Consider the following 11,483-nt stretch of genomic DNA (forward strand, 5'->3'; position numbering starts at 1 on the left):
GTTTTACTACTTCTTCAAAGATTGAATGATATCGTAATCGATACGTTGAATACGTTGAGAACGTTGAATAGTGTTAAATAATTTAAATTCTTACACTTTGTTCGCATTTGTCATTTCCTTCGTCTTTATTTCCTTTTCAGTTATTTTCTTGCACAATATAGGATATTTTTGGAATTTCATCTTGTAATAATTTTCATATTCTGTAAGAATAATTTCCAAATCGACGTTGTCGCAGACTCGATATTTCCGAGGTAGACGAGCTTCCCGGATTAATACATCGCTAATGTCTACATATCTAAAAAATATAATTTTTAATTCATTGAACAAATTTTATGCTATGAGTACACACTATACGATAATCATCAATTAACTGTTTTATTTCTAGGTAAGACAGACAAAAAGAATGTACTGTCTATTTATTATTATATAAATCCTCGGCGATAATTTTTTGCCTTCTGCTTTTTAATTTTTAATTTTTAAAGTTTGAATTTATATATATTTTCATTTATAACTAGTTAATCTACGTTATCGATTGAGTTATTCTATAACTACTGAGTTACCGATGTCGATTTTCAAATTTTGGTTCCTTCCCCTCTTTCCGAACTAATTTCTATTTCGGTTGGTCACCGATATTATTCGAAAAAATTGCAACTAAGAAGATATCTAAATTGCAATGTACTCACCCATTGCGTCCCAAATAATCACATATAAGGTACAATATGTTCCGATTACGTTCCGAAGTACGACTCTCCTCCTAATGCGACATTTATTTTTTTATTATTAACAATAATTATTAATAATATAAAGATTTTCATGCAATTTTCTGTTACATTGCGAGTTTAATCAATTTGTTACACATAATTTTGTTATCTACCATCTTGATACGTGCAAAGATAATTCTTAATGATATATAATACAACGTAAATGATTATAAATAATTAATTATTGACAATAATTATAAGAATTATCGAAAGAAAAAATCATAGATACTCTGTGCGAGTGTAAAATATCACAAAAAATGAACAACAATTGTGAAAAACGCAATATGGCAAATCAATGACAAAACACACTCATGACTGTCATGGAAGTTCCAAAGTCTAAAATCTAGAATATTCCTTACCTGTTTTCGCAATTTATGAGATATCTCATTTGTGGTACCTTGCAGCGATGAATCACCGTTCATTGTGATAGTTTTAAATGTGATAATGATATCCTTGTATTGACTATCGTTTTTCGATAGTTACGAGAATTTTCGTTTATTACTTTGAGACAATCCGTCACTTCCTTTCTCTTATAAAGTTTCCCTTCAACTCCGTTGAAAACTGAGCATCAAACAGGAGACGAACGATTTGTTGTCATGGCGATGTTGGTTCACACATAAGCAGGGTGCGAATATAATGATGGAATAGTCGAGTCCTGTCTACTGTATAGTAAGATGGATGCGACATGGAAATAGAAAGAGAAGGCTGTATATAGGCATTTCCTGTCCTTGTTTAATCAGGCATGCACACTAGTGGACACTGACGGCGCTCGTTTACCGTTGTTACATATTTCCGCTACAAGTACGCGGGCATTAGAGAAGGACGGAACGGTCTCTCTCTTTACCCCTATATCGCGTTTTTAGTTCGCACACGCGCTCTGTACTTATATCTATTACATTCCCACCATAAGCAGCGGCCGTGCTAGTGACTTACAAAAGTTTCGAACTCGCGGACGTTTAATCACGTTCCCTACTCCGAAGGGGTAAGTACAAAGTTGCTCGTCTCAGTACTCTTGTTAGAAGTTTTATCATCTTTTTCATTTCGTGGCTACAAGTTTTTCCAGGAAATTCTTATCGTTTTACAAGGGCTGTGGGGCACAATGACGTCAGCTATCGATCATATACGCGAATTTGTTGTAAATTAATTAGGAGAATATCTGGAGTTCTTTATCGTTGTCAGCTGTAAAATATTACAATTTTTCATTTATAATTGTCATATTTTCGACTCTTCCGTTGCCAAGACCATCTTGAAAGATTTTTGGTATGTTCCATCACCCTTGCTAAAAGTGTGCCCATTGGTTAGATATATTGATTTTAAAAACCAATACGTATATCAAGTTTATTATCTCACAGAAACAAAGAAATTCGTTTTATTAACGAATTTTCGATGTTTCTTCTCAATTTCCTTTAGTATCGAACGAAGAACATTATTTGATCAAACGTTTCATCGTTCAGATTATATTTCGTTTAAAAAGATTGAAATTGATATTGAGATAAAATCAAAAAGTATCCGTTGTTCTCGAACATTCTAGTATTCCTTCGCCGCCCGGGAGAAAGACAGGTATGAAGAAAGAAGATATTTTTTTTATTAACTTTTTAATATTGATATTTCGACAAATATTGACGTGTGCAGTGAGAAGATCCAGTGAAATTTTGAATAATATCGTTTTAATAATTTGTGAAACGAATTAGTTTGGTTTTTTCCATTTTTATTAGTTTCCGTCAATGCTGATTGACACGCCACTCCAGTTTCCATTTCCGTTTCTCGAAATTTCCTACGTCCTTGGTCTTTGGGACTCTTTGCCCAGGTAACTGCATTGCTTCTGGGTACGTCTTACCGTTCGGGTCTCTCGAGCTTTCGGTGTCAGTTGTTACCGTTGAAGGAAGAGAAGCTGGTGACAGATATTATCGAATAAATCGTTTATTCTGGAAAAGTTCGAGTAAGTTCGTTCTGTTTGAATAAATCAAGACATGGATCAATTTTTATCGTATCATCGTGATTCGCCATGTCGTACGTTTGGTTTCGGGATACCATATGTTTTTCATTTGGTACTTTTAATTTGAAATTTTACGTCTATGATCGTGACAGGAAGATACTTTCAGTGAATTATAAATATTTCAAATTATAAATTATAAATATTTGTTATAAATTACAATCATACTACGGGGAAAAGCGAAACATATGTTTTCTTGTGGAACATGTGATAGTAAATTATACGAAGCATAATAATGCTTAATTAAACATCTATACGGTAACATTTACGGACGAATATTGTGGTAATATTATCGCGTCGCTTTAATCTGGCATTTAATGCTTTGATTGCGGTCTTTGAAATGGCATCACAGATGCTGGTATAATATCACACGAAAAAGAAAGGACCAGTGGTTAATGTTGCAAGTGCACCAGTGCGTTGCAGCCATCGGGCGTGGCTTTGACGCCGGTGCCGAGGAGCGGCGCAGAACGTGTTCGATCGATCCGCGAACGCAGCCCGTGCTCATACTGCGACACAGTTCGTTTCAGTTAGTCTCAGTCGCTGTTTGCCCGTCGACAGCGTATAGTCGCGCCGGGTGACGATTATTTTTTCTTTTTTTGTTTCTCGATAATTCTCTCGCAACACTCGTTCTATACGTACACCATCAGTTTATCGCGTGATCATTGTTACCGCTTCCCCTACCTTGTCACGTCCTTCAAAGAAGATTTTCCTTCAGTTTTTTGTTGTTTGGGGAAAATTCATCGCTCGGACACATGGATTTATCGACACGAGGGTTTATCGAGGCATCAGCGTGATGTACTTTTCAAGTTTCATATTTTCTCTATGATACTTTCTAAGGAGAATTTAGAACTCGAAAGATATCAATTTCCAGGAAATATAGGTCTTTATGAGACCATCGATAGGTTTGAATTTAATTAACTCTCTTATAATTGGTATTTCAATTTTTTAATTCCTTAAATTTAGCTTTCTTTATGCTGTTAGACGATATAACGCAGGCATTTTATGATATATCGAATATATTCGTATATATTTTACTTTATACATTCGATAAATTTCCTTGGTTGGCCGGCCTGCAACCCACATACGGCACTTAATAAAAATTTGTTTCGTTAGAGGTCGGTGTTTGTTCGTCTTCGTCATAAAAATGTCATGACGTCATATCATATCACAAGGGTTCTTCTGAAAGCTAGATATTCGATAACAAGATTAATGGTTTTCGGTAGCTTGTAATGTCAAGCTTTGAACTAGCGGGATCGCCTTGCTGTCAAATCGCCATTCAGCAGCGACCATATTCTTTAACTACGTTCAAGACCTATATCACGCTACAGAAATCATCAAAGGAGGATAATTGCAAGTTAGTTGCCTCTTAGAAACGAGACAGTTGGTTGTTACTTGTTATCCGTAGTTGGTAGTTGTTCTCCTTAGTCGCCACATATTATAGAGACGACATTCATAGTCACCAGTTGCCTTCGCTAATAGTTTCTTGTTGTCTGTAGTTAGTTCTCGTCATCGCTATGTATTCCATCAATCACGTAAAATTTAACATATAGGATTTTATTCTTTTTTATTCTTTCTGTAGGAAGATTCTTTAAGTAATATGAATTTAAGTAACTATTTTATGATACAATAAAGTGGAAAAACGATTATTTTACGTAACCTAATTTTTTAAAGAACTTCGAATTTAAAGGATTCAGATAGATATCTTAAACGTAATTAAACCCTCCATATCGTAACAAATTGAAAGAAATTGCGCAAGAAAGTTAATACACTTAATGCATAAAACATATATTTAAAATCCAAATGTAGGCGTTGACGCGTGCGTGCTACATGTTCGAAACGTTCGTTACATCCGCGATAAAATTTGTAACGACGAAGAAGCTTAACATATGGTGTGCTTCAAGACGACAGTAAAAAGTGTTGGCGGATTTTTCGAAATTTCTTCCATTCTTAATAAAAATATATTGTATAAATATAGTAGGATTTTTCAAATTTAAATAGTTATAATGATTTGAAACTTTACAATCGTACGGTTCTGTTTTATCCTTTGAATATACCTGCCATTTTCATATCTCCTTTTAACTAAACTAAATATTTGGAAATCCTATAATTTGTACACTTCTATTTGTGAATAAGATCGATGAAATTAAAGCGTAACTATGCTTTCAATAATGGCTTCGATGTATTGCTCACCATTATGGCGGATTAACGTCTCTAAGTGATCGACCTTAATCACTAAATGGCAGCCGCGATTCAGTGGTAGAGCCTTACACATGACGGACATTGCAAGCGCTTGTAAGACGTCTATTGTGAAACGTTTCCAATAGCATCGATTACGACGACGGTGAAATCCGAATAGAAATATATATCGCGTATCGCTTCAGCCTGACATGTCTTAAAATAGAATCACAATTTTTCGTTCTTTTTAAAAAAAAAAAAAAGTCTATAAAAATTATATGCAAATAAAATAGATAAATGGATAAATGGTTGTACAAATTTATAAAACAGATATTACAAATATACGTAAATAAATTATATATTTATAAATTGTTTGTTTAAATATCTGTTTGTTTAAATAAATAAAAGGGATATTTACGACTTACAATGAACGTAGTCCTGTTTTTAGTTTTAAACAAAGCAAAAACGGATAACAACTTTTTAAAATGTAAAACTCAACGCAACAGTGGTTTTTTTTAATTAATCAATAACGTTCAAAGTTAATTAATTTAGAGTGGTTTGTACATTTTGTATGCTCGCCGTATTTTAACGTTTGATGTGTAACGTTTGATGTAGTACTTGATGCCCGAAAAATCGAAAAATAATTAAATTTGATCGTTTCGTCGAATTTACAAGTGTGTATATTCGTGTGAAATCCTATGTGCTTGTGTATGCTGATGTGAAAGGCGGTAATATATTTTTCTTTTTTCGATTATTGTTGTCAACTTTTGTGTGGAATAAATCAATTCCGTGAATAGAAGTGCAATCAATACAGCTTACTATGAAATGATAGCACAACAACAGTACATATCGCCATTGACGTCAGCTTCATAAAATTTCTCGAGTATCGAGGTCGTTCATTTGGGTTAAGAATTTATTTCCAAAATGCCACAAGCACGAATATCTTATGGAAATTTCCACTGTAATTTTTAATAATCAGATTCCATATTGTATGCTACGATTCGAGGAAAATCCGCAGCTAATTATTATCTTTGCTGCCTTTAAATACCATAAATAGTCGTCCGTAAATTTTAAAAGATTTTCTGTCGCATACTTATATTGTGTATTTTAGTCTTAAGGTGCGGGTCGTGTTCAATTAATCGAAAGTGATGAAACTGTAATGGGTCACGATAGTCAAATATTAAAAATGGTCTCGTTGGCTACATTTAAAATCTTTACGAGATATATATGCATAGTACGTTGCTACTAGCAACGGGTAGCGATGAGCAATAGAGAACAGTACCTTCCTTATCTCGTCGTGATTATGTACATACCAGTAATGCACAGTACTCGTACTGAATATCTTACAACACCTACATAGATTTTCAGATTTGTTTCGAATATTACCAGCATAACCATGATAGTAGAATTCTGTTACAGTATTAATTCTATAGTGCCGTTATGCATAATACAGCCCTAAAATGTTTCTACAAATATACGAATATTTTCGTCAGCTACTATATTCCAACCATGGCTTATTATGAAAGGAAATATATGACGAAATTACTTGTTTTTTTAGACTAAATTAGTTTAATTTGAATAATTTTAGTAATTGTGTAGGATCGAACAACAACTTATCATTAGCTTCACTCGAGACTTGATTGCACGTAGCAACGTAATTGCGTTGGAACTGAGGGTAGAAAACAATGTCAACCGTTAGACGCGTCTGTCTGGCGAATGTGTAACGCGTGAATAATAGATGGCGGCAATCACGTGAACCCTACTTATAGCTGTTTCGGCTTATATCGTAGCATTCAACCTAGGGTAAAACGATAGGGATCATTAGAAGTTGAAAGGCCGGCTGATCAGCCTCATTTTGTTCCATTTTTTAATCAAGCGATGAATCGACAAATTGTACAGATTTCGATGGTTATCACAATTCTCTGTGAATTTTCAAGCACGGTTCGTCGAATTTAGTCAGATTGGCTACAGACTCTTTTACGAGCAGCTTGAAACTCGATCTAGTTTCGAGAAAATGAAAAATTCGTTTTATCTCTTTGCTTCCCTGTTCCTTCCTTCCTCTTTTTTTTGCTTTTTACATTGCGTTAAGACCGGCTAAATAATATTGATTGCCATGGACGTTGGCTGGTTCAAAATCACTGACATCGACGATAACAAAAGTAAGTTTGATGATCGATCATTTATCTGAGCCGATGTTATTCGACTTGAGCTCTGCATATTTGTTAATATTATTCTAGTAGGGATGAGATACTACAAATTTTAAATAACTTCGATTAAAATTATATTATAAAAATTATATTACATTAACGTTTAGAAGTCAATAAAGTGGAAAGAATTACGCGAGATAATGTAAATATAAATTACATTACAAGGAAACAATACGGCTAGGTAATTTGAAACATTCTGGCTAAAATTGCATTCTTTCAAAGTTAGGACGTACAGTATTTACAAAGCAGATTAAGTATCAAATGGGGTACTTAAGAAAATTCATGTTATCATTCTTTAGTAAACATTTTCAGGTTATAGCCTTCTGCAAAAGCTGCTTTTCGTAACGTTAACGTATTCATTATTAATATTAATCATATTGTTCTTATCTCCTAGGGGCATCACAATCCATTTTTATATTTTGTTAAAGCTAAATTTCTATTATATTTTCGCAAAATTTTCTTTCGTTTGATAGAGAAATGATAGATACATAGCATTTTTTGTTTTATGTTATTTTATATTAAATTGGAGAAAGGTGGATCGCACATAATTGAATAAAATAATATAATGCAAAAAATATCGTACATCTATCATTTCTTTATAAAACGAAAGAAACTTTTGGAACAACCTAATATTTCTCTCCAACGACACTTCTACGATGTTAAAATATTTGATAAAAATATTTGATAAAAATATTAAGAAATTCTAATATTGATTTAAACGTATCGATTTATTTACTTTTCGCTGTTGGAAATTGTTAATTATGATTTCCACTTAAAAGTGTATTTCATATTATGAGGATAAATGATCAAATTCATCTCTAATATACACGTTAGAGAGTCATTTATAGCTGCAATCCTGTTTACCGCTCATATTCCTGGAACTCGATAATTCACTAGGCGATTGCTTTAACCGTGCAGAATACATCCATAAATAATTAATCGCTATTAATATTCCATCGACTTTTGAAAATCCCTGATGTGATCTATTTCACGTGATGAGAATACGTGTAAAGTGAGGTTATTGCTTGATTATCTTTAGTCGAATAAATCGAGTGATTCAAATTATAATGCGGAAGAAAGTCAAAACTATGTATATTATTTTTTTCAATTTTTATGTATCATTTGACGGAAGGAAATTTCGTAAGTAAGGTTCACCTTCTTTAATGTCAATGATTTTGACATATGTTATTAAGCTCCAAATTCTAAGCAATCTTCTATATATATATGTCGGGTTGGCGCTACGATTAGAGTTAGGGTTAAGGGCGTAAAACGAATCCCTATTGAGACTAGACGTGATCATTATGCAATAGAGGAGATATTTACCAGTGCAAACATGACCATGATGGAATTGGACAAGTAATCGCGATAATTTGATACTCGAGAGGCTAATGACGATGATCCTAGGCTCAATAACGAATCCACGGTCAACGGGATGACGAACTCTACTCTTCTTTAGCGTCTAAGTTGTACTCAATGTTAATGCATGGGGCAATCACTACGTATCCGAGAGTTACTTGAATCGTCGTCGAGATCGTACCGGAGAGTAACTCTCCGTCTCGACGATGCCGTCGAGGAAAACTATAATGGGTGGGTCTAAGGACATGAGATCCTCGGATTCGTCAAAGAAAGCTTTCGTTCCAAAGGTGAGGGAAATTAGCGCTGTTGCTAATTGGTCGATCTCCATATCGGCGTTTTGAAAGAGATGCTGGCCGCCCTTGAGGGGAGGTTGTTGACGGGGGGCATCGTTCGTGGAAGATAGGTTTCTCCTATCTTCCCGTAGTTGCAACAAAGACTACTTGTCTATATGAAGGACTTTGCTTGACTAAATCTTAAGATTTATTGCGGGTCCTCACGTTAGCTAAACATATACTGCGGAGGTATGTTGAAATCTGGAGATCATCTTACCCGGAATATAGAATCTGCGTGTGGCGAGCCACGGGACAGAAACCATTGGAATATTTACTGCCGCGTGTCGCTACGACTATTTCTTTTAAGGAGAGGTATAGAGTTACTCTGTGCCTTTGTTAGATAAAACGTTCATCCCTTGACCGCGGCTACGTTCGGCGACTGGTTGTCGCCTCGAGCCTAAGCTCACTATCATAAATCTCGAACAATCGGGGTGACATTTGTTTAATCTAAATTACGACATTACGGTATTCCCGAGAATCCAAGGAGAGGTTCCGGTGTTTTTCCATCTCCGACACATATATGTCGGCTGGACGTTAGGATTGGGGGTGGAGGTGTTCGATGAATCTTCGTTGATATTGGCCATTGATGCGGTGTAACAATGGTAGAGTTTATTGGCACAAGTTAGTGGTATTACAGCGTTGGTAATTAATCACAATGTTAGATACTCGCGGCGCTATGACAATAGCTTCGGGTCCGGTAACGAATCCGCGGTCAACGGGATGTCGAACGTGTATACTTCGTGAAAATCTAAGTTATATTCGGGTCGCCACAGAACAAGCACTACGTACCGGAGAATTACTTGTATCGTCGTTAAAATCATACGAAAGAGTGTCTCTCCATCACGGTGACGCTGTCGAGGAAAACTATGATGGGTGTGTCTAAGGGCACGAGATCATCGGATTCGTGGAGAAAAGTCTTCATTCGGAAAGTGAGGGAAATTGGAGTTACTGTTAATTGGTCAATTTCCATGTTGATGGTTGGGGAAGTGTGCTAGCCGCCCTTAAGAGAAAGTCGCCATCGGGCTGCATCGTTCGTGAGAAAAATAGACTTCTCCAATTTTCCCGTAGTTGGAACAAAGGCTGTTTGTCGGTTTGAAGGACTTTCGTTAAATAGATCTTAAGATGTATAGCGGGTCCTCGGGCTAGCCGAACATGTACTGTGGAGACGCATCAACATCTGGTAATCGTCTTACTCGAAGGATAGTCTGCGTGTGGCGAGCCACGGGACAGAAGCCATTGAAACGTTTACCATCGTGCCCTGTCCCAAGCATTTCTTTTAAGGAGAGTTATAGAGTTACTTCATGCCTTGGTTAAACAAAACGTTCATCCCCTTGACCGCGACCACGTTCGGCGACTGGTTGTCGCCTCGAGCCCGAATTCACTATCATAAATCTCGAATAAGTACAGTCGGATCGAATGACAACGGTTTACTTAATACGGATATGGTGAAATCTAAATTACAGTACTAGGTGTCTTCCTAAAGTTCCGAGGGGGAGGCTCCGGTGCTCTTTCATCTCCGACATATATAACATACGTATAATAGCCAAAGTTCAACTCCCAAGTATACGCAAAGCTTTTATTTTCAATTTATGCGATACCACTATGTTTCATGAATTTATTTGCTAACGGTATTGAAACAAATAAGAAGCAGAGGACGAACTATCCGTGAACTGTTTTGCCAGCGAGTACGCTTCCAATATTTTCTGTTTGAGAAAACACGATCTAAGGGGGGAGGGGCAAAGCTTGTTAATCTGAAAAGAATACAAGCATCAATTTCAAGCGCTTATAGGGAATCAAGCGGGCTTGTTAAGGTCGTAAGTTGGACAATTATCCCGTGTTAGGTTCAATCAGCTTAGTCCTACACAAAATTGATCCAATCATGCGAAAACAAATGTATTCTGATTTTTGTCGCAGATATTTCTGGTCTACGCACTCCAGTGCCCACAAAGCAGTTATTGAAACAGCTGATTTTCGCCTATTCTAGAGCGACAACATCCCCTGATCTTTTACAACCATGAAGGACCTGTACTCGAAAATACTTGCAATTCTCATCTGCTTGCAGGTTATTTTTGTCACTTTCTTCCCGTCAGGGGCTGGTAAGTTGATACTGATTAATTATACCATCGAAATTCTATATAATGGCTACAAAAAATATTTGCATCATTATCCTCATTTCCTAACGAAGCGCGTTTTTTTTACCAAGTTTTATATTTCATTTCATAGTATCAAATCTCTGTAGTTACACGAAAGTATTAAATGATAGGAAACTTGATATACACGAATTTAATTAATTAATAAGTTTGTCGATATACAGCCATTATTATTTCATGTGAAATATTACAACGTCAAAAACTTAACGTTCTTGTACGTACAGTATTAATCACAAATTGTAAGAATGTTTACTGATAAGCAAAATAGATAATATGGAAAACGCAGACCTATGGAAAGAGAATTCCTGACATTAGACAGGAATACGCGATTGCACGAAATATTTTATGGTATGTCTAACATGGTGAATATATGCGGCGAAGTACGAAAAATTCATCCTGAGATATGTATACGACCTACGTGGTACGGGACGTGTTATAAATGGTTTCCGCCACTCAGCCGTATTTGAATTTGTGAACACGATCGAACAAATGATGCGACAATTATTAAT

The 11,483-nt window shown here is 35.7% G+C and overlaps 2 long non-coding RNA genes across 2 annotated transcripts; one reads left to right on the top strand and one right to left on the bottom strand.

The window, feature by feature from the left end:
- Positions 1–106: 106 nt before the first annotated feature.
- LOC126927797 (uncharacterized) lies at positions 107–884 on the bottom strand. The gene is made up of 2 exons (XR_007715899.1): positions 684–884; positions 107–295 (listed from the first exon to the last, which is right to left on the bottom strand). It is a non-coding gene; the product is annotated as an uncharacterized LOC126927797 (long non-coding RNA).
- A 264-nt stretch (positions 885–1,148) lies between these two features.
- On the top strand, positions 1,149–10,963 carry LOC126927802 (uncharacterized). The gene is made up of 2 exons (XR_007715903.1): positions 1,149–2,700; positions 10,739–10,963. It is a non-coding gene; the product is annotated as an uncharacterized LOC126927802 (long non-coding RNA).
- Positions 10,964–11,483: the final 520 nt, after the last annotated feature.

This window comes from Bombus affinis, unplaced genomic scaffold (assembly GCF_024516045.1).
Source record: "Bombus affinis isolate iyBomAffi1 unplaced genomic scaffold, iyBomAffi1.2 ctg00000219.1, whole genome shotgun sequence".
NCBI classification, from domain to species: Eukaryota; Metazoa; Arthropoda; class Insecta; order Hymenoptera; family Apidae; genus Bombus; species Bombus affinis.